Raw genomic sequence first — 27,835 nt, 5'->3', positions numbered from 1 at the left:
CGCGGTACACTGGATTAAGCAGGGGAGTGGTCTGGTATACAAGCCAGTTTGGTACACAGGTCAGGTGGCAGAGATACTCCGGATAGACAGCAGAGACCACACAGGTGCAGTAATTCAGGAAACCGAAGCAATGACACCAGAACAGAGATCCACAGAGGGCTCAGGAACACAAGGACTTAGTTAGGAGGATTAACCTGTTGATCTGACACAGGAATGATGTCAGATCCTCCCTTTATTTCAGATTATCCGCCACAAGATCACATGATGTTTTCCAACAGAGAGTCACATGAGCTCCTCACCGCGAACCCGAAATAGCAGCTGACAGGCGCTGGAATGAGGACAGGTAAGTGCTTTTACAGGATCTCACTCATGGCCTGAGAGCCAATCAGTGAGGAGAATGTTGAAAAGTCTCATTCCCTTGCAAACATGATTATTTTATTATACTAAAGTTTTCCTAAACCTCTTGTTAGGAACTCCCAAGTCAGTACAGTGAAACTCGGGAACTACTCAGAAGGCCAGGTGTTCGCTGGAGCCCCTAGTGGTGGGGACAGACTGGGCTGCAGGCCGACCGAGGGTCGAGTAACGTATACTGACTTAAAGGAGTTCCCAGGAGTGGAGTGATTGGTGGACTGTAGTATAAGAAGAATCCTAGGTCAAAAGGTCACAGGCACAGATGCAATATCCAAGGGCAAGCGAAGGGTCAAACTCACAGGCAGAGAAGCAAAATCCAAATTCCAGGCAAAAGGTCAAGATCAGAAGAGAAGGGTCACAGGTCCAAAAACAAGCAGGGGTCAAAACACGGGTAGTCAAATCCAAGGTAGCAGGAACCAAAATGGATAGCACAAGCAGGCAGCAGAACTGAGGACAGAACGCTATAACCGGCAATGAGGCTCAGTCCTCATTGCCTTAAATAGTTCAAGCAGCCAATCCGAGAGGAGCCCACACAGGAGAAGCCTAATAGATAGAAGTGCTGGTGGCCAATCGTAATGCAGTGCTCAGCTGCATACTAATAACTGACTCCTCTACAAGCTGCCTCCTAGGCACCTGGACAGCCATGATTGGCTCTCACCTAACTAGCCCTGTGCGCACGCGCCCGCCTATTAACCAGCTGCCCGGGCGCGGCGTCAGGGAATCTGTAGCGTCCCGGTTGTTGCCCAGGCAACCGGGACGTGGAAACCGGAAGTGACGTCCCGGTTACCGTAGCAACGGCCAGGACGTCACTGGAGGATTCTGGAGAGTCGCGGCGGTGCCTGCGGCCGCCGCGATCTCTAACACCTCTTAGGTCAAGTCCATATTCAAGTGATGTAGAGGTGTATATATTTGGCCAATGATGGAGTAATGCTCCATGTGTGGTCATTGAATTAACATTGAAACCTAAGATTATAGTTACATATCCATGTATGTAGGAAAGAGAGAGAAAACTTCATAAAACAGTAATGTGTCATATTTCAGAGAACGCCTATGGCACCTTAATCAGGGGCCCAAAGAGGAGAAGGCCACTTCCACACCCCACTAACTAATCCCTTTCCCCACTCCCCAATCAATACCTACCCCACACCCTGACCAATCCCTTTCCACATCCCTGGAGGAAGGGGACCGCTATTTAATGTGGAGAATGTAAGAATATTGATTTTATAATCTCCTCACTGTCTGTCAGGTGCTTGTGAGGGCATTTAGGAGCACACTGTCCATCCTCTCTCATCTCCCCTCTTACTGACTGACAGGTGTGGCCTCATCATCATGTTCCAACAGTGACAGTGAGGGGGAGCAGTGTGATGGAAAGACACGTTAAGGCTGTCTATTCAGATTACTTGTCATTTCCATTTGGACCAATAAAGGAAAGAATATTCCCATTGCTTTTAACAAATGTATAATACATAGACAAGGACTCAAATCATCACAAAAAATAGTCTGTCAGCTTGTGTCAAGTTTTTTTTCCCGAAATGTAACACCTGTATACCTCCCTTCTAGAAATCCTGTGTTTGCCCCTGGGCAGAAGGATTCTGGACAGTGTTCTGCATCAAACATCACTGCATCTGTACTGCTGGAGGAGGTAAGGCATATCTTTTTTTTTCCTTTTACAAAAGTCAAGTGTGTGAGGGTCTGGGATGTGGATTTTTGGGGTATGAGGGGTGAGTGTGTGTTTGCGGGGGGCGGTAGTTTGTAAATTTGCCTAGGGCGGCAAGAAATCTTGCACCAGCCCTGTGCATGTGCCTACAAAATGTATTCCTCTGGCTAGTACTGTGCCCAGAAAAAGATGAACCATACAGAGAATTTCTCCTAATGTAGCACTTCTGAACTCTGCAGAGCTAGAAAAACATGGGAACAAACTCCACTCATAAAGCGAATAGAATTACACGCCTGTGCGTTCCTCTGTCAATTGGTAATACAGATGCATTTAGTGCAAAAAGGTACATCTGCATGTGGTCCCATGGAGGACAAAATAAAAACTATGTGTGTTTGATTATACGTCACGTGAGTTAGTCTCGTATACATCAAGGAACGTATTGCCTGCGTATGCTCAACCATCAATACAGACATGCGTATGACCGATGTACAAGCATTTTTATTTTTTTTTTAAAAACGCACATTGCATTCATTTTGCATTAATTAATAAATCAGGCCCTGAGTCTTTCGCATGAAGATGAGGAGACGACCCCCTCAGCTGGAGGGTCTCAGTAGCAATCACACCCTGCTAATACAGTAATTCAACCCGTGACTGACAACCAGAAAACATAGTTTTGCAGAGCAGTGCGAAAATGAGATTTCATTTACACCCAGCAAAAATAACTTTGTTTCTGCACTTGCTCTGAGCCAGCGGAGATCAGGGGGTAAATGTGTCAAGCTGAGAGTTTTCCAGCAGGTTTGAAAAACCAATCAGATTCTAGCTATTATTTATTTAGTACTTTCTACAAAATGATAGCTAGAATCTGATTGGTTGCTATAGGCAACATCTCTACTTTTCAAACCCGTCGGAAAACTCTCAGCTTGATACATTAACCCCCAGGTCTTGTCTTGCACTTTCAATGGGATACAATTTGTACATTCCAGTTGCACTTCTGCAGAGAGTGCATTTCTAGGTGCACTTTGCCCCAAAGTTAAACAAAGCTTAGCAAAGTGCCTTATGTAATAAAGATGCTTACCGTTCCAATGTCCCTTCACTATCCTGATTGTAGAAGCCACATATGATGCTAAACTGAGCAGTATTTTAACAGAAAAAAAAATAATTTAAACAAATGTAACAAATAGGAAGTTGGTCTTTTAATGACATTAAATGTTCCATCTGGAAATGCAATGGTAGGGACAGATGAAACTGTGTTGGCGCTTATTGGCAGATGCCTATTAGCTTATAACATGTGCCGGCAGAATGTAAGTAAGTAGGTTAATCCACACGTTGCAATCTTAACCAGAATATTGGCTTTATTAAACATGGGATACAGGTATCTATATATTGCAGGCAGTCTTGCAGAAAACAGGATATGTATATAGATAAAGAGCTATGTACTGGACGCCTGTACTTCTATTATCCATATGCAGCAAGCAAAGAAGGGTGTACTTGTACAGTAGCTTTTTTTGTGCAGATCGCATTGTGGAAGCACAATACAAAACTAGATGGGCCAGACAGCACTGCACATTCAGTCCCAGTAATGGAGACAACACATAACGCCCACATCAGTTCTAAAAGAGCTATTGTGAAGAGTTGAAGCACCACTAAAGGGGTATGGTCAAATGCTAGCCACTAGAAGGAGCATGGTCAGGCCATGCAGTACATGGCTAAAGCTGTACTATAGTATAAAGAGAAAAAGTATACCATGCAAATAAGGCCAATTTCACTTGTAAGATATAAAAGAAGTACAGTAATGAAATGTGTATTGTTGCTGTCACGAGCCGGGCGGGACTCACAGCCCCCGCGGCTCGCTTCTGGCCCCCTCTGGCGTCCCGGCCGTCACCTTGACGACCGGGGCGTCACTTCCGGATCCTGGTCGACCATTGCCAAGGCAACGATCGGAAGCTCTGTGCCCTGCGCTGCGTCCCGGCAACGGAGGAAGCCGGGCGCGCATGCGCAGAAGGTAAAACTTCCTGTGGCTTGATTTAACAAGCCTGTCGGCTGATTAATGCCTGATACATTAATCAGGCAGGGGGCTGTGTGTGATTCAGAGCTAGGCTCTGATTGGTGGCCACTAGTATTTAAGGCAGTGAGGTCTGCAGCCTCACTGCCGGTTATAGCTTCTGTGCTCCAGTCTGCTGACCTGCTAGTTTCTGTTCCTGTATTCTGATACCACTACTGACTCCCCGTGTATGACCCTTGGCTTTGAATTGGACTTCGCTCGTGTTTCCTGTGACCCTGATCTCTGGCCTGCTTACCGGTTCTGCTATTTGCCTGTGACCCCTGACCTCGGCTTGTTTACCGATACTGTTGTCTGCTGCCGGCCCTTGACCTCTGCGTGGACCTGACTCTTCTTGCCTGGGTTCTTCCCAGCCGGTACACACTTCACGACCCTCTGTCAGTCTGCGGCCCAGTCTGTCCCCACCATCAGGGGCTCCAGTGAACACCTGATTGGCAGAGTAGATTCCGGGTTGTGTTGTGCCGGCTGGAGGGGTTCCTAACAGTTGCCCTGTTATCCCATGGTCCAGTTCAACACTGTTTGTCACCACCACACTATTGCATGACATCCTTTAATTCCTTACTAGCACCTGGCATCCCTATATGTTTAAATTTATGTATGAACCAACATGTGTGTATGGTAAAGTTATAGACCCATAATAATTTCTGGCACTCAACATATTAAAACACTCTGCCCGCAAATAACTCACTGGCCCCTTATATGCTTTCATCCTAACAACAACAGAAAATGAACCCATGTACATCCATATTAATGTCTGGCTCCTCATAGCAATGCCTTGTAGATCCTGTAACCGCATATTAATCCCTTATAGTTTTTGCACCCATATTAATACTTGACCCCACTGTCCCTCACCCATTGGTGCTCATTTTTCCTGTATCACTGTTAGGAACCCCTCCAGCCGGCACAACACAACCCGGAGTCTACTCTGCCAGTCAGGTGTTCACTGGAGCCCCTGATGGTGGGGACAAACTGGGCTGCAGACTGACAGAGGGTCGTGAAGTGTGTACCGGCTGGGGAGAACCCAGGCAAGCGGAATTAAGTCCAATCAGAGGTCAAGGGCCGGCAGCAGGTAGCAATTCCAATAAACAAGCCGAGGTCAAGGGTCACGAGCAGACAGGGAGGTCGGTAAACAAGCCAGAGGTCAGGGTCACGAGAAACACATGCAGGGTCCAAATCCAGGCAAGGGGTCATACACAGGGAATCAGTCAAACAGGTTTTCACCAATACAATGCAGGAGCAGGAGCAGGTTAGGCTAACAGGTAACTGGACGCTATAACCGGCAGGGAGGCTAAGCCCTCCCTGCTTTATATACAGACTTTGGCCAATCAGGGCTTAGCCCTGAAATGCATCCCAGGTGTGCTACCAAACTTAATTAGCCCACAGGCTATCCTAGCGCATGCGCCCGTCTGCCTCACTTGCCGGGACGCATCGCTTGCTACACTCGGCGTCCGGCCGTTGCCATGGCTCTGTCTCCTCTGAGTGTTGGGCCCAGTCTTTTGCACCATTCCACCCATATTATAATCTATCAATGTGGGTCCCACAGTGAATGAGGCCCATTGAGGGTCTTCCCAAGTGTCTTGGTGGGTCAGTCCGACACTGCATGTCCCTAACATTATTGCAGCTTATTCCTCCTTATTATGACACATACTGTATATACTCTGTATATGTCTAGGCCTCCATATAACTAGTACTGAGAAGATTCATGTACCCCAACATAAGCATAAACTTAGAATTTTGTCCCTCATCGTCCTCATACAATCCCCACAGTGTCACTCACAGATATAGTAGAAATTTACTCTCTACTGCCCTCTTGCCTCATTGTACGTCCCTTCTTCCCCATAATAAATAGGTAGATAATCTGTCAAGCAAAAAGGAAGAGGATGATAATATTATTATTAATAATAATAATAATAATAATAATAATAATAATAATAATAGATTGCCTTTACATTTTTTTCTTTAATTGTACAGAAGACGGCAGTCAAGTCATAGAGATAAATCAATTTCCTGCTGACCCCTGGTCCCCACAATCAGACATCATATTAGCAAAGAGAACTCCACGCTCACAGCGTGCCCCAGCAGTTGTGGAACTACAAGACCCAGCATATCAGGCAATCTGGGTCTTATAGTTCCACAACAACTAGAAGGCTACAGGTTATATAATACTGATTTGCTTAATCTGACTACACTAAATTGCTCCCCCATTAAGTGTTATTAATAATACTCTACCTACCTATACTCACAGGCAACTCTCTCTGTTCATCATGCAGTGATGGGGTTGGTTGCATTCAGAAACCAATGTCAATGCCTGCTCAGTGAGCACCCTGTGAGTCATTCAGCCGCATACTGCATAGACCATGAATGTGCTACATTGTATAGCCACCAACACTGGGTGCACTCAATTCACCCTTTATGAGCTGAGCATTTTGCAGCTGGACATACCTCCAGGGGCGGATTGGGAAATTAAAGTGGCCCTGGAAAAAATTCTGGAAGTTGCCTCGTGTGGGCGGGACCAAATCAACTGTAGGCGGAGGCAACTAAAAAGTAGGCGGGATTAGCAGACTTATCCGTAGCCACATAGGTGGTAGGCGAGACTACTGCAACACAAGATGGTAGGCAAACTCATATTGATGCAAGGCTGACTAACACACACGCAAAAAAACGGCTATAAAGTATTGTGCTCTACCGAAAGTATTTAATGACTGTAGAGAACTGAAAACTGGGCTGTGACCACATTTTGTAAACAAAAAGACATTTGATCCACTGCACCCACTAAACACATTATTAATGCTATTCTAGTTACTTCAAGCTGTATAGGGAATGTTAGTTCCACATATAGCAATACATGTTAAACTGACGCCAAAGTCTTTCTCTTTAAAGCCAGTCCTACACTAAATATAAAAATGAATTCAGAGTGCATCCTTGTGACCGCCATCCAATACAGAGGGCATCCTTATAACCGCCACCCAATACAGAGAGCATACTTGTGACCGCCATCCAATACAAAGGGCTAGATTTACTAACAGACGTGCATCGCGGCGGTTTTCCAGCGGGTTTGCATTGCAAACAGCTGGATTTACGAATGGGCGCATTTCATCTTCAATTTGAAGCCGGCGGCTTTGAATAGAACATGGCGCTTTTGCTTTAAATGACGGCGCTTTTGTGTAATATGGTTTTTTTGAAAACTACACCTGTCTCCTGGCCTGTTACTATTGGCTATTTTCAAAGTCAGGAGATTTGACATCACAAGCCCTATATAAACCACTGGCCTGACACTTTTTTCTCTGATAGGGTTTTGAGGAGGTTTGTGAGGATAGTGCTTTGTGAGAGTTGGAGTTTGGTGGATTGGTGGAGCGATATCTGATTGAAGTGTGAGTAGTCCTGTGGTTATTTCTGTTTTGTACATTTATTTTCTCATTTATTTTCTGTCTTGTATTTTTTGTATTTGACTTGTCCTTTGTCTGTGTTACTTGTGTGTGACTGTGTTGAGAGTGTGTCTGTAGTTAGTCTAGTTTGTCCTTTGTGTTTGTCAGTCCTTCAGTGTTTTGTGTTTTTCTGTGTGAAAATGTCCAGAGATAGGAGGGGAGAACAGGCTGAGGAGAGGGAGATGGAGGTTGAGGGGTCAGAGGAGGGAGAGGGAGAGTTTGAGGAGACAGGACAGGGCAGGAAGACAAAGACAGGGAGGAATGTGCGTTTCTCACATGATGAGAATTGTGTGCTGGCGCACAATATCATTCCCTGCTATGAGGTCATCCTAGGCAACCTGGCAGCCCGGACTCCTCTAAGGCAGTGTCACCAATTGTGGGGGCATGTCTGTGATGCCGTGAACGCGGTGGGCCCACTGAAGCAGACAGTGGCACACTGCCGCAAGCGCTTCTCGGACATTAAGAGGAGGCTGGAGGAAAAAATGGCCCAGGAAAGGAGGTCTACAAGGCGCACGGGTGGTGGCCCCCCACTTCGTGTAGAGTACACCAGTTACGAGTAGGAGCTGCGCCAGATAATGCCGGCTGAGATTGTAGAGGGCATAAATGTGCAGGACACCGATTTGCCCTCTTTTGGCCAAGTAGTTGGTGAGTTATTTGGTTTATTTACCCTAACAGTATTTTAAATGCTTTTTTTTTTTTTTAAAATGCTTTTTTCTTTTTAACATTTTTTTTTTTTTCTGTTTAAAAATTTTTTTAGATTATAAAAGTATATTTTTTACTCTATTAGTTTGTAAAGGACTTTTTTTTGAAAAAAAAAACTGGTTTTTTTTTCGCAAACACATATTTTAAAAAAACTGTATATTTTTAAAATGTTTTTTGCTGCAAATACATTGTATGCTTTTTCTATTACATCCAGAATCGCCAGGACCGCGGTTCAGTCCCAGTCCGAGACCTACACCTCCACCTTCAGCGAGAGATTCGGGCACAGACGAGCAAGCAGGTGCGTGATTTATGTTTAGGAGAGAAATAATGGAGTTAATTGATTTTCTGTGCAAATGTTGCTGTCAATGGAATTTTTTTTATTTTTTTTTATGGTTTTCAATGTGAACTTAGGGCTACATTTACTAAACTGAGATGTTGCCTATAGCAACCAATCAGATTATACCTTTACTTTATTTATTGCATTCCACAAAATGACAGCTAAAATCTGATTGGTTGCTATAGGCAACATGTCCACTTTTTAAAGCACGCAGTTTAGTCAAAATACCCCAGCATGTACTACACAGAGGGAGTACTAAAATAGTATTAGTTTACCCCAAAGCACGGTCTAGCAGCATTTGGATGACTAAATTTTCATATTTGTAGGTTAAAAATACTTTGCTTATTTAGCCCCCTCAATCATACATAGTCCAAATGATAATGGGTATTAAAAGGATAATAAGTGCATCCTTAAGCAGGTAGCATAGGACAAGAAATCAGGAATGCAAACATTGTGAAAGAATCTGTAGTTGCTAAAGATTATTCTTTCCTATCCAGTGTTCAGAATGCAATATACAAACATATTATATCCTATAGACTTACCGTCATTTTTCATACACAGGGCCCTCTTCATACCAGGCACCTCAGGCGGAGTCCCTGTAAATGTCCACTGAGCCAGATGAGCAAACCATAATCACCCTGGAAACAGTGGATGCCCCTGTGTCTGGCCTCCAGGATGTTGCACCTGGCCCTGCTGAAGCCCCAGCACACCACCAACCTGCACCTCAAAGTATGGACCCAGACAGAGAAATGGCGCTGTCTATTGGGGCATTCCAGCAGCAGCAAACAATGTTCATGGAGAGCCAAACTCGCCACATGTCCCAAATTGCGGGGCATTTGAGGCGGTTACACCGCACAAATAGCCAGATACCTGCTGCAATCAACCGTCTGGCTAATGCATGGGAACAAACCAATGTGTAGATGGCCCAAATGACTGGGGCTGTGGAGGCATTACATTCCTCCGTTCGCGAGGGGAATGCGAACGTGACCCGGCTGGCAGGCCAACTACAGCAGGAACTCATTGCCCACTTGCCGGCACCTTTTTCAACCGCCACCACCAGTACCGCTAGTACGCCAAGCAGATCGGTACAGAGTACTCCTCCAAGGAGAGGTGCTCGCACCAGGGGTGGGCGAGGGAGAGGAGAGAGTGGCCCAAAACATAGCGATATGCCAGCAAAAAGGCATCGCTAGCGCTAAAACATTATTATCACCTAATGTTTTGTTCAGTTTGTGTAAGTATTATACTTTATTATTTATTGTGTTGTAATGCAATAAATGCAGTTAAATTTCTATGGTGTCAGTGTTTCTTTTCTACTAATTAAACAAGAGTATACTGATGTTTAAAAAAACTATACACTCAAATCACTTACACATTGACCTCTGACTGTCACTTTCCAGGGATGTTCATATTTACCACATGAGGAGCACACAATATCCTCTTTTTAAAGGTTCCAATGTAGAAAACAATTGAAATAAAAAAAAACATTGCACTTACATCAAACACATTTTAGAGCAATAAATGTTTTTCCTACTATGCACTTACATGTGAAGTAGTTTGTAATGAGACAGACTCTAATCTGCCTTCCGCCCTCTGTGCTCTGCACATCACCAGATGTGACACGGACCCCTTCTTCTTCACTGTCTACTGCAATAATCGGTGGGGTAAGTTGATGTAATGCTAGATTATGTATCAAACAGCCAGCCAGGATAATATCAGACCCCTTTTCAGGTGCATACATAGCCACCCAACCAGATTATTCTAGTAACCTGAACCTAGTTTACCAAAGTACAAAGGTACGCTATAACACACCTCTACTAGTGGGTATGTGCCTCATTGAATTTGTGCTGTGCAGATGTGTGAGGATGCAGCAGAGGAGTCATCAGCCAGAAACCCATTCTTTTTTTAGTAAATTTAGAATTGATTTTACACTCTGTTAAGGGATTTGTTGCAATATTAAAATAAAAACCAACAAATGTGGAAATCAGTAAATAAATTGGTGGGAAAACACAAGTGAAAAAGAAACCAAAAAAACACTGCAATTACAAGACACTGGCCTTTTAACATATTCAATCCCAAAGGAACAAACTTTGTACATGAAATAGGCCTTTCCCTTCTGTTCTGATTGACCAAATACCTGAAACAGCACACTGTTTGAACAATCTCGCCGATCACAAGCAGCGCTTTCATTTTGGTCTTTTGAATTGCGGTTTTCCGGCGGCTTTATAAACCCCCTAATAGTAAATCCGACTGTTTGTATGTTGAACATTGCTGAAACCGTCATGGCGCTTTATACATAGGCGGGTTGGAAAACATCATTTCTGGCCGTTTAGACGGCGGGTTTAGCCTTAGTAAATCCGGCGATGGCTAAACCACCGCCAAACCCGCCGGAAGTCGGCGGGTTTACAAACACGCCTGTTAGTAAATCTAGCCCAAAGAGTAAAATGTGAATTTTATTGATGCAAGCAAACTGTATAGTTAATGTGTGACAATGTGATTTATCAGATGATATTCAGAGTATAACTTTGATCACAGCAGGATTATATTATATGGAATTTATTTTGCTTTTACATGCATAATTTATTTCTACAGTTTGGAGTTTGTTCGCACTGGTGTATTTTGGTCATTTTCATACCTCTTAACACTTCAAATGGCCAAAGAGAAATGTATAAGATTTGTTATGTAGCTATTCTTTCTTCAAATGTTCAAACATCAGAGCAGACTTCAAAATACAAACACAGTTAACTGTCAGTGGCACCCACGTTTAACGTCAAGGAAAAAGTGGGGAAATTTGTTTTAAGTTAAAGAACTACTGATCCTTATGCTAATACATACAGGCCATTCACACATGCATACTAGCAAAACAGATAAACTGGCATGTATCCATGCTGCTTCTTTTCTGTGTGCTGTCCGTTTTGCTCCAATGTATGTGTTAACATCATACATGTATATTCAGTGCCATCAGGGGCGTACAGCCGGTACAGTTGTGGGGGGCCTGGACAGACCCCTCTGTTTGGGCCCCTACTCTGTCCACCCAACGCCTATCCTTCCTCGATGATGCGGCTCCCAGTCACCGATAAGCTAAGTGCATGTGGCGCGGCGACGTTATCACTGTGCGTCGCGCTCCCATTTACTGTGATATGGGAGGGGGTGAGTGGAGCATTTACTGTGATATCGGAGAGAAGGGGGAGCGGAGCATGTAATGTGATGGGGGGGTAGAGCATGTAAGGTGATAAAGGAGATATTTACTGTGATAAGGGAGGGGGCAGTGGAGGGCTGGCAAATTTTATCCTGGGGAGCAAGACTCGACTCAACTGCCTATTAGGAACATTTTAAAGGGTACAAATTCAGGTGGCCCAGCCCATGATAGCCCACAATGGGACCTACCCGGGGGGCAGATGCCCCAGCCCTGCCTGCCCTTGGACGGATGAGCATGTACTGTGCAGAGGGAGGGGGGCAGGGATGAGGGGACTCTGTTAGATTCATTAGTTCTGGGCCCCAGTTTCTGATTGCAGCCCTGCAAATACTAGTATAAGGACAGTGATCCTAGGCTCTGTGTGTGTTCTGTGGGGAACCTGGAAAAAGGGTGATTCCCCAGCCTCACTGAGTGTCAAACATCACTGGAAACTTATTTTACATTTAATCTGTCCGCATAGTATATTTTTTATTTAATTTTCTAGGAGGTGCACCTATATATATTTAGTAATTCATACACAAAAAAGGAAGAAACAGCAGTATATTTTGTGCAGCACTCTGGGATGTGTAATACTATAAAATAAAATAATTCTTTATTATGAGCTAATTTAAAATTAAGTATCCTCCATGCTTTTGTGAAACAATGTGAAAATCGTGTAGAATAAAATTGCAGTATTAACTGCAATGCCTGTATTAACCTTACATGCTTAATAAAGAGTCCAATGTTCATATATTAGCTTTAAAGCTCCATAAGTTAATATAACTACTCGTGGAGCCTTGAAGCTAAAATATAAGTATTGGAGACCTTATTAAGAATATTTAAAGTCAATACCGGCATTGTAGTTAATACTGCAATTTTATTTTAATTAACCCATTAATGTCAGACCCATTTCTCCTACCAGTCTTCCACATTGCACTGAACCACAGCTGAGATCTGTGGATCTGGATTCCCTGTAGCACAGGAGACATCCGTGTGGGTGTCACTGTCCCAGCCACAGCCTCCGCAGCCCCCGCTCAGCAATAGGCAGCCTCAGAATTGACTGCAAGGACCTCTTCACTGCCAGGACCTCCCCCTTCATGTTGGGCTGGTCTGGCATAGATAAAAATTCTAACACCCGTCGCCCCCTGCTGGTTGTAAAAAAAACAAAAAAAAAACGGAATGAAGAAAGCTGGACTGCCTCCAGGTGGCCTCTAGACCACCGGCCTACCGGGAAAGTTCCCAGTAGACTCTATGACCAATTCGCCCCTGCATACCTCCCACCTGCCCCTGCAATCTAGATAAAGTTCTGTCAGTGGAATCTTAAACTCAGTTGGTTCTTGTGTGTATCCTTGAAGGTTGGGACCCTATTTGGAAAAGAGATAGATACTATTCACTGCCTGGAAAGCTGAGCAATAAATAAACATACTGTAGTTCTCCCTCCCCCAGTCAGTCCCAGCATTAAATCAAAGGCAAGCACATTTAATAGCTATGTCTCCTGCCCTCCAAAAAGCTCAGAAATTATATCAATAGCATTCACATTTAATAAATAGGCTTATTAACTACCAACCAGCTCAGACATCAAATGAATACAACATTAAATTTAGAAAATATATATATATAGAATGTAAACAGTGGTCGAAATGGGAATGTATACAGTGGTATGCCATACCCACACTTCTCCTACTGTCTTCATTGTAAAACTATAAAATTCCATTAACTTACATTCCCATTACATTTTCCATAACGCCACTTCTAAATTTCTATACCACCAATTTCCACTTGGGACCACTGATTAAAAGTACACTAAACCTTGCAACTAGATCAAGGGAAAGTTTTGCAATACCTCTACTATAGTAATAAGAAAAACAGTGCTTGGGTCTAGAGCATTATTTATAAATATTAGAGATGCTCACTGACTCTGTGAAATGGTTTTGGTTTTGGATCTGGATTAGCTTTGTGTTTTGGTTTTGGCAAAACCACCCTCGTGTGTTTTGGTTTTGGATCTGTATTTTTTTTTTAAACAAAAAATTTGCTAAAATCACATAATTTTGCTTTTTTTTTGATCCCACATTATTAATAACCTCAATAACACTAATTTGAAGTCATTTGCAGTCAATTTTGACCACCTCACAGGTCACAATATTATTTTCATACACTTTTGGTAGAGATGGTCACTGACCCCCGTGTTTTGGTTTTGGATTCGGTTTTGGATCTGGATTACCGTCGTGTTTTGGTTTTGGTTTTGGTTTTGCAAAACCGCCATTGCGTGTTTTGGTTTTGGTTTTGGTTTTGTTTGGTTTTGTTTTGCTATTTTTTGGGAAAATCCATGTTTTTGGGCCTAAATTAACCCAATTTAGTGCTCCAACTGTTTTAGAGACAAGTAATCTAATTGTTGAGGTAATAAATCATCCAAAAAAACAGTTTAATTCTTCGTTGGTAGGCCTATTCTACACACAAAACAGATTGTCTTCCTCTCCATCTATGCATATTGGCAATGCAGCCATCGTCTTTGAATGTATATTACACCCTACACTTATAGTTAAATATGTAAAGAAATGGAAAAAGCCAGTTTGGTTTCTGTCTCTCAAGGCCCCCCTCCACTTGTATAAAATACCAAAAAATTCAGCCATTATAGACTGTACAATATTAATTGACATGGAGAAAGCCAGTTTGGTTTCTGTCTCTCTAGGCCCCCTCCACTTGTATAAAATACTAAAAAATTCAGCCATTATAGACTGTACAATATTAAATGACATGGAGAAAGACAGTTTGGGGTCACTCTGTCTCTCTAGGCCCCCCTCCACTTGTATAAAATACCAAAAAATTCAGCCATTATAGACTGTACAATATTAATTGACATGGAAAAAGCCAGTTTGGTTTCTGTCTCTCTAGGCCCCCCTCCACTTGTATAAAATACCCAAAAATTCAGCCATTATAGACTGTACAATATTATGAAAAATGGACAAAGCCAGTTTAGGGTCACTCTGTCTATGACACCCTACCCTTAAGGATAAATTGCCCTAACAGCAGCCTTTCAAGATGGTATGTGATATGGAAATGCCACAAGTCCCTTTCCTCTTTGGGGGTAGATTGCACCCTACACTTACATAGAAAGTTTTAAAAAGATGTTATCGGCATCATCTTCAGCTTAATCCTCACCCTCATCAGTGTGTACGTCATCATCACAGACTATCAATTCATCGCCGCTTGAATCCGCCATTAGAGAACAGTCAGTGCTTGGATGTCTTGGATGGTGAAGGCCTTCCTCGTGGAAGATGTAGTTCATTTTTATAAACATCATTTTCTCCACATTTTTGGGAAGTAACCTTCTACGGCGATCACTGACTAAGTTCCCTGCGGTGCTGAACACTCGTTCAGAGTACACACTGGAGGGTGGGCAGCTTAGATATTGCAAAGCAAGTTTGTACATGGGTTTCCAAATGGCCTGCTTTTCTTCCCAGTAAGGAAAGGGACTGTCTGACATTTCCATATCAACTACCTCTTGAAAGTAATCCTCCACCATCCTTTGCATGTTTATACTCATATTGGATGGAGTTATGGGCAAAGTGACACATTTTTTTGAAAAATCCTTCAAACCAGCCCAGATGTTAAATTGTTCTCGTCTGCCCCCTGTGTCTTCCCTGCTTCTTTTTTGGAAATTTAATTTTTTACGAGCAACAGCTTGAGAAAGTGAAGGAGGACACGTCCTCAAGCCGAGGCCCAGTTCAGCGGCCAACTTGCTGAGCAATAGCTCCTTGCAAAAGTTCACATCTTGCTCATTTACAAGTAAAGACTCAATGTAGGTTTTAAACCTTGGATCAAGCACAGTGGCCAAAACGTACTGATCCGAGTTCAAGATCTTAATAACTCGAGGATCATTGTGAAGCGAATTAAGTACTTGATCGACAAGGCCAACATACTTTGCTGAATTGCTTGCTTTCAGCTCCTCCTTCATTTTCTCAAGCTGCTTTTCCAATAGTCTAATTAAAGGAATGACTTGGCTCAAACTAGCAGAGTCTGCACTGACCTCACATGTCACAACTTCAAATGGTTTCAGCACCTTGCACAGCACTGAAAGGATTCCCCACTGTGCAAGAGTGAAATACATCCCCCCTCCTTTCCCAATGTCATGACTTGTGCAATATGCTTGGATGGCTTTGCGCTGTTCCTCCATCCTCTGAAGCATGTACAGGGTGGAATTCCACCGAGTTACCACCTCTTGCTTAAGTTGGTGGCAGGGCAAGTTAAACTGCTCTTGGAGCTGCTGTAATCTCCTACATGCTGTGGCTGAATGCCTGAAATGGCCTGAAATTTTACGGGCCACCGAAAGCATCTCCTGCACCTCACGGTTATTTCGTAGGAAGCTCTGCACCACCAAGTTGATGGTGTGAGCAAAACAGGGAATATGTTGGAAATCACCCAGCTGTAATGCTCGCACTATATTGTTGGCGTTATCTGAAATGACATACCCTGGGGAGAGTCCGAGTGGTATAAGCCATGCATCAATCACATCTCTCAGTTTGCGTAACAAATTGTCAGCCGTATGCCTGTTAGTGAAGCCGGTGATACAAAGAGTGGCCTGCCTGTGACAAATGTTACGTAGTGGTGTACATGCTGCTGCTGTTCCTGCTGGTGAAGGTGAATGACCAACCCAGTGGGCTGTCACAGTCATATAGTCTTTGGTTTGGCCACTTCCACTTGTCCACATATCTGTGGTTAAGTGAACAGTGGGCAGAATGGCATTTTTCAGCGCAATCTCTACATTTTTACACACTTTTTGGTATAGTTGTGGAATAGCTTTACGGGAGAAATGGTGTCGCGATGGAATTCTGTAACGCGGACACAAAACCTCAATTAACTGTGAAAAACCAGCTGCGTTTATTGTGGAGATTGGACGCAGATCTAACACTAACATTGCAGCCATGGCGTCTGTGATTCGCTTGGCGACTGGGTGACTGCTGTCATATTTGCTTCCCCTCGCAAATGATTGTTTCACAGTTAATTGCTGAAATGTAGGACTGCTCATTTTATTAACCTGCCTCTGGGATGACGATTCACCCCCAGCAGCAGCAACAGCAGCAGCAGGACTAACGCTTTCTTCAGAGGAATCAATAATAGTGCCGGAGTCATCCAGCCTTAAGTGGGATGCCGGGCTAACTCCGAGCGCTACTGAGGATATTGATGAGGATGGTGTGGTGGGTGTATTTTGTAGCCGTCGGTATGTCGGTGAGCGGAGGGTCTTAGCTGATGAGGGAGTGCTTGTATTCTTTTGGGAAGAACTTTCAGCTTTTCCCAACACTTTGCCATGAACTCTCGTTAAATGGCGTAACATAGACGAGGTTCCAAGATGGTTAAGGTCCCTCCCTCGACTGACTGTGGCTTCACATACACTACAAATGGCTATACAATTGTTGTCTGGATTTGGGTAGAAATAATTCCACACATAAGAAGTGGATTTTTTTGTTTTATGCCCAGGCATGACAATGGCCTTTTTCTTGTCACGTGCCAGAACTGCTGCCACTGGTGCAGGACTTACACAAACAACCTCATCCTCATCAACATCCTCATTAGCGCCCTCGTCGCCTACACAAATCTCCCCCTCATCCTCTTCTAATTCCAAAGTGGCATCCTCAATTTGGGTATCACCGGCTACACTCGGGCTATTAAGGCACACATCAGCAGAATGCTCACGATTAGACATCCCACTGTTGGATGGACTCTCCACAGGGATTGTTGTCATTTGTGAATCAGAGCAAATATTCTCCTGTAATGCCTCACTGTTATCTTGCAGCTCGGCTTTGACACGTAACAGTAGTTGTGCACCAATTGTAGGCTGGGTAACTTTTTGGGATCTGCCACTAATAGCCAAAGGTGAAGGCCTCATTCTCTCTTTGCCACTGCGTGTGTAGAATGGCATGCTTGCAATTTTTTTTTTATCGTCACTTAACTTTTGCTCAGTTACACTTCTTTTTCGCTTCAATACAGTAAAAAAATTTTTGGTTTTTGTTTTTTGCACTAATTTGAAAACACTCTGTTGTTTGACATCGCCTTGGCCAGATGACGTACTGGGAACACTAACATCAGGACTGGTGACAGAACCTGGTTGCTCATTCAGATCATATGTGGACTGCTTTGAATCCATTCTGAGCGCAAACCACTGGGGAGTGCTAAAAATTATTTAGTAGATTCTGCTGACAGTTTTGACTTTTGACAGCCAGAAATATTAATGCACAATTAGGGAGGACACCCCAAAAGCACTGAGGAGTGCTAAAAATTATTTAGTAGATTCTGCTGACAGTTATGACTTTTGACAGCCAGAAATATTAATGCACAATTAGGGAGGACACCCCAAAAGCACTGAGGAGTGCTAAAAATTATTTAGTAGATACTGCTGACAGAAATGACTTTTGACAGCCAGAAATATTAATGCACAATTAGGGAGGACACCCCAAAAGCACTGAGGAGTGCTACAAATTATTTAGTAGATACTGCTGACAGAAATGACTTTTGACAGCCAGAAATATTAATGCACAATTAGGGAGGACACCCCAAAAGCACTGAGGAGTGCTACAAATTATTTAGTAGATACTGCTGACAGATATGACTTTTGACAGCCAGAAATATTAATGCACAATTAGGGAGGACACCCCAAAAGCACTGAGGAGTGCTACAAATTATTTAGTAGATACTGCTGACAGATATGACTTTTGACAGCCAGAAATATTAATGCACAATTAGGGAGGACACCCCAAAAGCACTGAGGAGTGCTAAAAATTATTTAGTAGATACTGCTGACAGAAATGACTTTTGACAGCCAGAAATATTAATGCACAATTAGGGAGGACACCCCAAAAGCACTGAGGAGTGCTACAAATTATTTAGTAGATACTGCTGACAGATATGACTTTTGACAGCCAGAAATATTAATGCACAATTAGGGAGGACACCCCAAAAGCACTGAGGAGTGCTACAAATTATTTAGTAGATACTGCTGACAGATATGACTTTTGACAGCCAGAAATATTAATGCACAATTAGGGAGGACACCCCAAAAGCACTGAGGAGTGCTAAAAATAATTTAGTAGATACTGCTGACAGATATGACTTTTGACAGCCAGAAATATTTATGCACAATTATGGGGGACACCCCAAAAGCGCTGGGGAGTGCCAAATATGAAGAAAAAATAATAAACCTCTATCCTCCTCTCTGCACTAGCGATTTTGGTTAGAGCAATTGCAAGAACAATATTGTATTCTCTGTCCCTGCTCTAATTAGCCTATGACTACACCCTGCTCTCTCCCTCTGTCAAATGGCGATGGATTGCTGTGGAGGTATGTATTTATAAAGTTGAAGTATCGCGAGAACCGAGCCCCGAGATCCAACGACGTCACAATGACGTTCGGCCTCGATTTGGATTCGGAATGGGCGGGAGAGTACCGAGCTGCTCAGCTCGGTACTCGGATACCCAAAGTTCGGGTGGGTTCGGTTCTCGGAGAACCGGACCCGCCCATCTCTAACTCTTGGACACATACTGCAGCGATCTGGCTAGATGGTACGCGACAGAGCAATGACTCAAACACATGGCAATTCCTACCACATCTAGGACACATTGGCACACAGCAGTGGCAGAAAAGAAAAGTGGTGCAAGATGGAATGGTCCTTGGATCATTAAACCAGTTATGGTTCATTTGATCGCTCCACCTGTTTCTTGGATAAATGAGGTCATTCTACAACTAATACATGGCAACGAGCGCTGAAGCCCCCGGGATGCGTGCTTTTATCAGACACACACCAATCCAGGGTGCCAGACAATGCACTAAAAAGAGCCATTGTAATTCCCAGCAAAAAACAGTTGATCAGTGAGCTTTGACTCAGCCCCAATTCCCACAAAACTATAATCTAGTTAGGTACCTTTGATGTAAAGTGCAGATTACAAACACTTGATGAAACAGCAGCAAAATGGAAGGTAATACATATACACGTCTATTTAGACATACATGCTTACATTACTTCTGCAAGCAACATTGTTCTTTGTTAATAAAACAGTTGCCTTTATACTGTTCAAAATTTTTTTTAAATAATCCTCACCATTCTTTGGATGTTGATAGTAGGATCAGGTGGAGTTACAGCACAGGTGTCACTAATTCTGGTCAATACTTTTACAGTAGACAAATGTTGTGCTGAGTCATCTGCATCATCAATGGGTGTTTAAGATTTTTGCTAAGCACACAACAATATATAGCACATGTAGGTAACATTGGCACACAGCGGTAGCTGAAAGGAAAAATGGTGCAAGATGGATGCTGCTGTTCCAGCTGGTGAAGTGAATTACCAACCCAGTGGGCTGTCACAGTCATATGATCTTTGGTGTGCCCAGTTCCACCTGTCCACATATCTGTGGTTAAGTGTACAGTGGGTAGAATGCCATTTTGCAGCCCGATAATAAAATTTCTACGAACCTTCTGGTAGAGGTGAGAAATAGCTTTTCTACTGAAATGGTGTTGTGATGGAATTTGGTAACGGGGACACAAGACCGCAAGTACCTGCCTAAAACCAGCTGCCTTAATAGTGGATATTGGACGCAGATCTAATACTAGCATAGTCGTCATGGCCTCTGTGACCCGCTTTTCGACTGGGTGACAGCTTTCATACTTGCTTTTTCTTGCAAAGAATTGTTTAACAGTTAATTGTTGTAAACTACTAGAAGTCTTCTTCTTCGTCTTATTCTGGGATGAAGATTCACCCCCAGCAGCATTAACAGCATCAGCAGTGGGACTAACGTTCAAGAATTCTTCTGAGGAATCCAGGATAGTGGAGGAGTCATCTAGCCTTAGCAACTTGGATGCAGGACTAACTCTGATTGCTACTCAGGATATTGATGAGGACGGTGTTGTGGGTGTAGATTGCAGGTGTCGGGATGTAGGTGAGAGAAGGGTCCTAGCTGATGCTGGACTGCTTGTTGTTATTTTGTGGGAATAAGTTTTGGATTTTCCCAAAAACTTCCCATGAACTCTCTTCAAATGACGTAACTGTTATGCTGTCTAGTCAGATAATGAACCTGCAGAACTGATAGGCGGAGGTCTTCACCTATAGCAGCCGCCTTTCCCGTAGAGCTAGACGTGCTCACAGGTACTTGGATGCCCCTAGGACTTAACTCCAATGTAGTGTAGCTTCGTTATACTAAACAGCAGCGCAGGCCTGGAGACAGCAGAGATGGTGATGGATGGTCAGACGAAAGCCAAGGTCAGGGGTCACTTACAGGGTAGAATAGTCAGAAAACACGCCAAAGGTTAGGGTCACAGGCAGAACAGCAGAATCCAAAGTACAGGCCAAAAGGTCAGGGTCACAGGCAAGCAGGCAAGGTCAAGTAAACAGGCAGAAGGTCACAACAGGTATCCAGCAATCAGAGTATCCAGAGCAGGTTAGCAATAGTACACAACTCTATATGTACTAATCAACAAATTAATTAATATTATTACCAGTACTCATTCACCGACCACCACCACCGGCTCCCAAAACACCTGTGGGACAGGTTTTTTGCCACACCATTCTGACACCACACAAAGATTCCACTTAGTTCTCCATGGCAATGAAATACTAAGTGTAACACATACTATATTTGGGGCTTTCACTGTTTCACTGTTTCACACATTTTAGGTGCCGTTACCTGACGGTGGACACAGATAACTGCACCACAGATAAAATGAGACTGTGTTACAAAGTGCAGAAGAACTCTTAAGGCAGTCACTGCAAGAGCAAAACAAGCTGATGTGACAGTTTCCAACAGAATATTTTTAATTTCCTAAAAATATTGGTAGTAAAGAATATGGAAATATTATCGTTTTAGATCAATAAGCTTATCTCTCTGTATATTTTCATACACAATAGGGGCTGCCATGTTGATCTTCTCAATCTAGCCAGCATGAATACAGCCACAGAATACAATGGATACATTTTCCAAGTGGCAACATTTCTTTAAAAATGCTGTTTGCCTTTAACAAATATTAACGTCTGAATTAGGCAAACCTTCGACATAGGTTTAGCCTTATTTTTTTGCAATAAGAAGAGCTCAACAAAACATCAACTCATTTTAATCTGACTAATGTTTTACTTTAATTTGGGTGAATTCCCACCAAAACTGAACTGGGATTCTTTACAGGTAACATCAATGCTGAATATTACTTGCTCGGGTCCCAGAATTCCAAACGATCTGACAGATCAACCGACAGCTGCCACGGGTCCACAATGATCTCCTTGTTATTGACAGCCAAGAAAGTGATATATTGTTTGGACCAGAACACTTCTAGATTTCATCAAACGATGTAATAATAAAAACTGAAGTAGTAGTTCAGGAATTCCAATTCGTAGGAAGAACTTGTAACACCTTTATCATGCAGGTCTCCATGAGCCTCATTTGCGTGAACACATCCTTGCCAGCGTTTTCACCCCCACCCCCAGTTTTGCCTTTCCATTCATAAGGAGGCACAAGTGCGAAAATCTGTATTGGCGCATGAGCGTCCGTTCTCTTTGTGGCCATGCACAGTGCGAAATTACACTATTTATGCTATGCAAACTGGCATAGGTTTACGTTTGCAACAGTCCCATAATGTGTAAAGGAACAAGGGACTGCGTGCATCACGGATCTTGATTTTTAAATTCATTACAGTGCTCTGTTGGAAGAACACAAACTTATCCCCATTTCTGTAGACTACATATTGCATGCGTTTCTAAATTTGCTTATTGGAAAATTTATTATGTCTACATTTAAAATGACATTTTTATGACATTACATAGTTGCCAACAATCACTCATATGGGATCAATTACAGTAAATAAATCCCGAAGTTTAAGTCAACTGCAGCAATACAATCACGGTTATGCTGGAAAGGTAAACTCAAAAAATGAATAGAAAATTGGAGGACTAAACAGTCACAGCCATGACATTCTATATCATAACTGTGTGAAATCAGTGCAGATATTTGAAGCTTTATTGTCATTTGCAAATTAAAGCCACATGGTTTTAGAATTTTTTTTGCAAAAGTGCTGAAAGTTTTGTTCTTTTATTATGTAATGGGTGAGGTTACAACAAGTGTTACAGAAATATCTATTCACATTACATGCATTATATTGTCCATCTTTACTTAGGATTCCTTTATAATCTGTTTTCTTGCTACATATACACCTCATTTTGGAAGTAGAAACTATTTTATGAGCCAAAAACACCTGTTGGCTTGAATGCCAAATAGCATTCCCTTCTCACCAATAAACACCACATGTCCAGATGAAAAATTCTTGGTCTGTGCAAAAACAATCAGTTTTTGTGTAAATTACAGCCTACTGTCTTACAATATTCCATTGCCAGAAAACATTGGGTTCAGGCTGTCATCCACATTAGGTAACTAAGTGTACTTTTTGCACAGAATGTAACTTGCTAATGAACATCATTTGTACAGTAATTTATTTCCCTGCAAGCTGTGTGTGTTTAAAAGGAGCATATTGCGGTCAGCTCTAGATAAATGTAATTTTTTTTATATATTTTTTTTTAAGCGAAGTACACAAGTTAGATGATTTATGAATCAAAATCTTTCATGCTTTTGTAGCACAAGCTTCTACTTTAGTAAAACAAACAGGAAAGGTCAAGAAAAGAGCCAGGTATTATTCTTGCTCCTATTTACAACAAAGATACACGTGAATAATGAATCAAATACAGTACTAATCCACATTCCGTGTTGCATTCCATATTAGTGTAGGTTCAACACATTTTTAATTTATCAGTTAAACTCAAATCTTTCCAAGTATTTTACAGTGTATTTTGATGCTATGTAACAGATGCAACATACTACATAAAAAAAACAGCCTGTATTGTATTGAAAATGATATCCTGGAGTGGGATTACCAGATCATCAAGTATAATACATATTAAATATTTGTACAACATGTCTATATTGTACCTGGTTCTGTTGCCAAAAGTCACAGACAGAGGTAGGCAAATTTTCTGCAGTTCGGTTTGCGGAATGATTTCCAATAATGTGTAATTAGTATTATTTATGGAATTAGGATGGTGTCGTATAGATGCTTTCTGCACAACGCTCCAGGAACTCAATGTTTCTACTCTCCCTGTGCCTGTAAGTGTATATGCTGGATTCCTGTCACTCTACTACAGATGCACTCTATGAACAATGTCTATTGTTTTCATAGTGATCCTGCCCAGATGCTGAAAACTCAGTTATTGAAATTAAGAAGCCCTTACCAGGATGTTAATGCTTTCTGTCTCGTTAACACTAGGAGGTAGTGGCGCGACCATAGAGGGTATTGTGGCTACGTAGCTTGGAGATGAGTGAGGTGTCTTGCACATGTATAGTGGTTGGTAAGTAATGGTAGTGGCTTACCTAAACAACATAAGTAACACTCAAGCATTATTTAAGGTTTAAGGAAGATTACTTAGGATATCTTACTTTCAAAGAGCATACAGAAAGCCTTCAATAAATCGAACTGCAGGAAATTTATCTCAAGTACAAAAAGTTATTTAAAAAATAAATGTGTCCAATTTATTTTCTTTTAGAAATTTGTTTTAAAGTAACACCTTGGGGTAAATGTATTAAAGTCCGGTTTTTTCAACTCGCCGGAAATCGGTGAGTTGACAGCTAAAATTTAAAGCGGCGCTGCCTTGTAAAGGGAAACTTGCCTTTACAAGGCAGCGCCGTTTTAAATTTTAGCTGTCAACTCGCCGATTTCCGGCGAGTTGAAAAAAATGGAATTTAATACATTTACTCCCTTGTTTTGTATTACTTATATTTTTAGCACAACCTTTGCAAAATTATTCACTAGTTATGAATCAGTGAAATGCTGAGAATCTCACACTTTTATGTGTATGCAGAATGCTTCTGAACTAATTCAAGTAGCGCCAAGTAACATGTGTAGTTCATATGTGTTTGTTTACCTGACAACCTTAGGTAATTATAAAGTATTACCTTTAAGATATTTACCTTTTCTTCTTCTTCCTGCAATGTCAACTTCAATTCCAAATTTCCATGTATGACATCTATTGAAGCCGTTGAAGCTATAAATTGGTAGTATATTCACTTATAAATAATATTTATAATATATCAATTGCACTGATCAATGTGGACAGCACTGTACATGACCAAGATCATAGAGGTCTACAGTTCTGGTCTAATTGTCTATTTTAATTTTTCACACTTGGTATTACTTGTAACAAATTAAAATAGACAATTAGACCAGAATTATAGACCTCTAAGAAGTAAGGAAGATTTTTAAAACTGTTGATATTCATCTCTTCCTGCTATTGGTACTGTAATTTTGTCCATTTCTCTGGCAGAATATGTATTGGCTTAACTACATTGTACACCTCTTTCTCTTGGAGCACTAATTTGCTCATTCGGCCTTCAGTACCTCCTCTACACTGATGATACCCAAATCTATATCTCTTCCCCTGACCTCTCCCCTTCTGTCCTATCTTGTGTAACCAACTGTCTTTCTGCCAACTGCACGTGGATGTCCCAACGCCACCTAAAGCTCAACATATCCAAAACAGAGTTTATTATCTTCCCTTTTGCAGAATCACCACCTTTCCCTTAAATCGCCCTCACTGTCAATAATACCACATTGCCACAAAAAGTATAAAAACATTGCCAGAATGTGCCCTTTTATTTTTACTCAACATGCTACCAAAACTCTTATCCATTCTCTCATTATCTCCCATCTTGACTACTGCAACCTCATGCTATCTAGCATTCCAGACACCCATATATAGACACTTTAATCCATCCTAAATGCTGCTGAAAGACTGATCTTCCTCTGTCACCGCTCCACATCCGCTTCACCACTTTGCAAATCCCTACACTGGCTCCCTGTATCCTCCACAATCCAATTCAAAGTACTCACCCTTAGCTACAAAGCCCTCAACAACACCACCCCTTCATACATCTAAAATCTCATATCAAAATACTCTTAGATCTACCTCTGACCTGTACCTTGTCTCGTCTCTGGTAGCCACCTCTCACTCGTGTCTACAAGACTTCTACTGTGCTGCTCCTCATTTATGGAATTCCCTAACGCGCCCAATCAGGCTTTCCCATAGCCTTCAAATCTTTACACATTCTCTAAAAACTCATCTCTTTTTTTAAAGCTTACCTTATCTCTGATAATATTCACACTAATACAACCACGTAGCTGTCCTAATCTCCACTCTAAACCACACTCGCTCCTCTTGTTTCAGCTGTGCCCTTTTCCACATAGAATGTAAGCTCATAATAAGCAGGGTCCTCTATACCCTTTGTTTTCATATCTGTATTTATTTTGTCTGCCTTGTATGTTCTTGTTTTATATATGTACCTGTTTGATGTATGTACTGTTTTCCCTACTGTACGATGCTGCGGAACACTGTGGCGCCTTACAAATATACGATAATAATAATAATAATAATAATAATGCTTGATTGCACTTGACAGCAAAGGATCATCGGACTGTTTTACTTCACAACAACAGTCATACAGGGAGCCTGGATGGTGATACTGGGGGGCCTAGTTGGCGATACAGGGAGCATGGATGTTGCAAAAGGCATCCCATTAAAAGTAATAGTCACAGCATGATAACTCTGAGAATGTCAGGCTAAAAAGGCACCTTGGATACCCACTAAACTGAAACGACTGCCCTAAGTGAAGAAGCAGTGTAAATAAAGAGTTTATTTTGCAATATAGAGATGGTCTGGCATCCAACTTATTGAGACATTGGATTGCACTGCACCACCAAGTTATTTCAACTGTGTCCCAACATCTTCAGAGAGACTTTATAAAAATAACCTGCATGTGCTGGGACCCTCTGCTGATCTAAATCCATACCCAGGAGCTAGCCAGGGCTAGAGAAGGAGGTGCACTGACTAACCTATACTCTACACACAATGACAGGGGGTTATATACAAAAATTCATGAACATGGATTAAAATGATTCTGACTCTGGTATAGAAGACAACGAGTCAAACAAAATTTGTCTTTCTCACTCTTGCCAACTTCTTAACTCCTAAACTTTTTTTTCTGTCACAAAGCATAAAACACTATGCTAGACAACAATGCTTATGGACTGTTATGTTAAGATCACTATAAATATTTGATAAGCAAAAAAAAATGTAACAAAATCCACAGCTATAGAAAACCTATTTGGAAACTTTAGTAGCAGGATAAAGCAAGAGAATAAGGACAACAAATAGTATTATCTACTATAATGGTAGAAGAGCAAAGCACAGTGCAAAGAGGTGTCAAGAACGGCATGTTGAAGAGGCCAAGTGCCTCATACGTCAGATATGTTTGTGTGCTATGCTTTGTATACATCTCATGTATAGTAGGAGATATTATGCGGAGTTGTATGTAGACTGGCTTTTTAGTCATTCCTTTCCCTCAGTTTGGTTATGTGACAAATGCCTCCCCATGAATTGCCCCCAACAGCTGTATGTGACTAACGAGTAAGAAATGAGAATGTTTTCAATGGATTGTATTCATACAGACATCGCCTGTATGTCAGTGTTAAGATTACAAAAATCCTGACCTTTCAAATGTGATTATATTTCCATTCAGGGGTTGGAAAAAGCTGCTAATATAACTGAAGATGGAAGCATTCCTTTTCTCATAGCTTGTAATAACCCATCATCGAGAGAACTCTCTCTGAAGAAAAGCTCTAATACAGCCTTGTAGGAGTACTAAAGTGTATAAAAATGTCACTCATCTGAACTGATACACATTATAGCGTATGCTATGCCAGGTATTACCTAACATCCTAATGTGCCGTGTTTCAGAAATCAATATGAATTTCCCCAAATAAGCCACCTGCTCACACATGTCCGAGTTTTCACCGGGCTGCAGAGCCGGATTTAGACCTCATAGGGCCCTAGGCAGGATACTGTTTTTGGGCCCCCTCCCTGAAACAATCCATAGCACTATATTTTTGCAGCCTACCATATACCCCTATAGTTACGTAGAAGTGAAAGCATGTGCCGCCGCATGCCTACCATATACCCCTATAGTTTAGTAGATATGAAAGCATGTGCCGCCGCGCTTTG

At 42.0% G+C, this 27,835-nt stretch overlaps 1 long non-coding RNA gene across 1 annotated transcript; it reads left to right on the top strand.

Annotated features, from left to right (window-relative positions):
* Positions 1 to 202: 202 nt before the first annotated feature.
* Positions 203 to 27,785, top strand: LOC142140238 (uncharacterized). Its single transcript, XR_012688350.1, has 3 exons — positions 203 to 343; positions 1,972 to 2,053; positions 27,354 to 27,785. It is a non-coding gene; the product is annotated as an uncharacterized LOC142140238 (long non-coding RNA).
* The last annotated feature ends 50 nt before the right edge of the window (positions 27,786 to 27,835 follow it).

This window comes from Mixophyes fleayi, chromosome 2, assembly GCF_038048845.1.
Source record: "Mixophyes fleayi isolate aMixFle1 chromosome 2, aMixFle1.hap1, whole genome shotgun sequence".
NCBI lineage: Eukaryota > Metazoa > Chordata > Amphibia > Anura > Limnodynastidae > Mixophyes > Mixophyes fleayi.
This window is presented reverse-complemented; position numbering and strand designations above follow the sequence as displayed.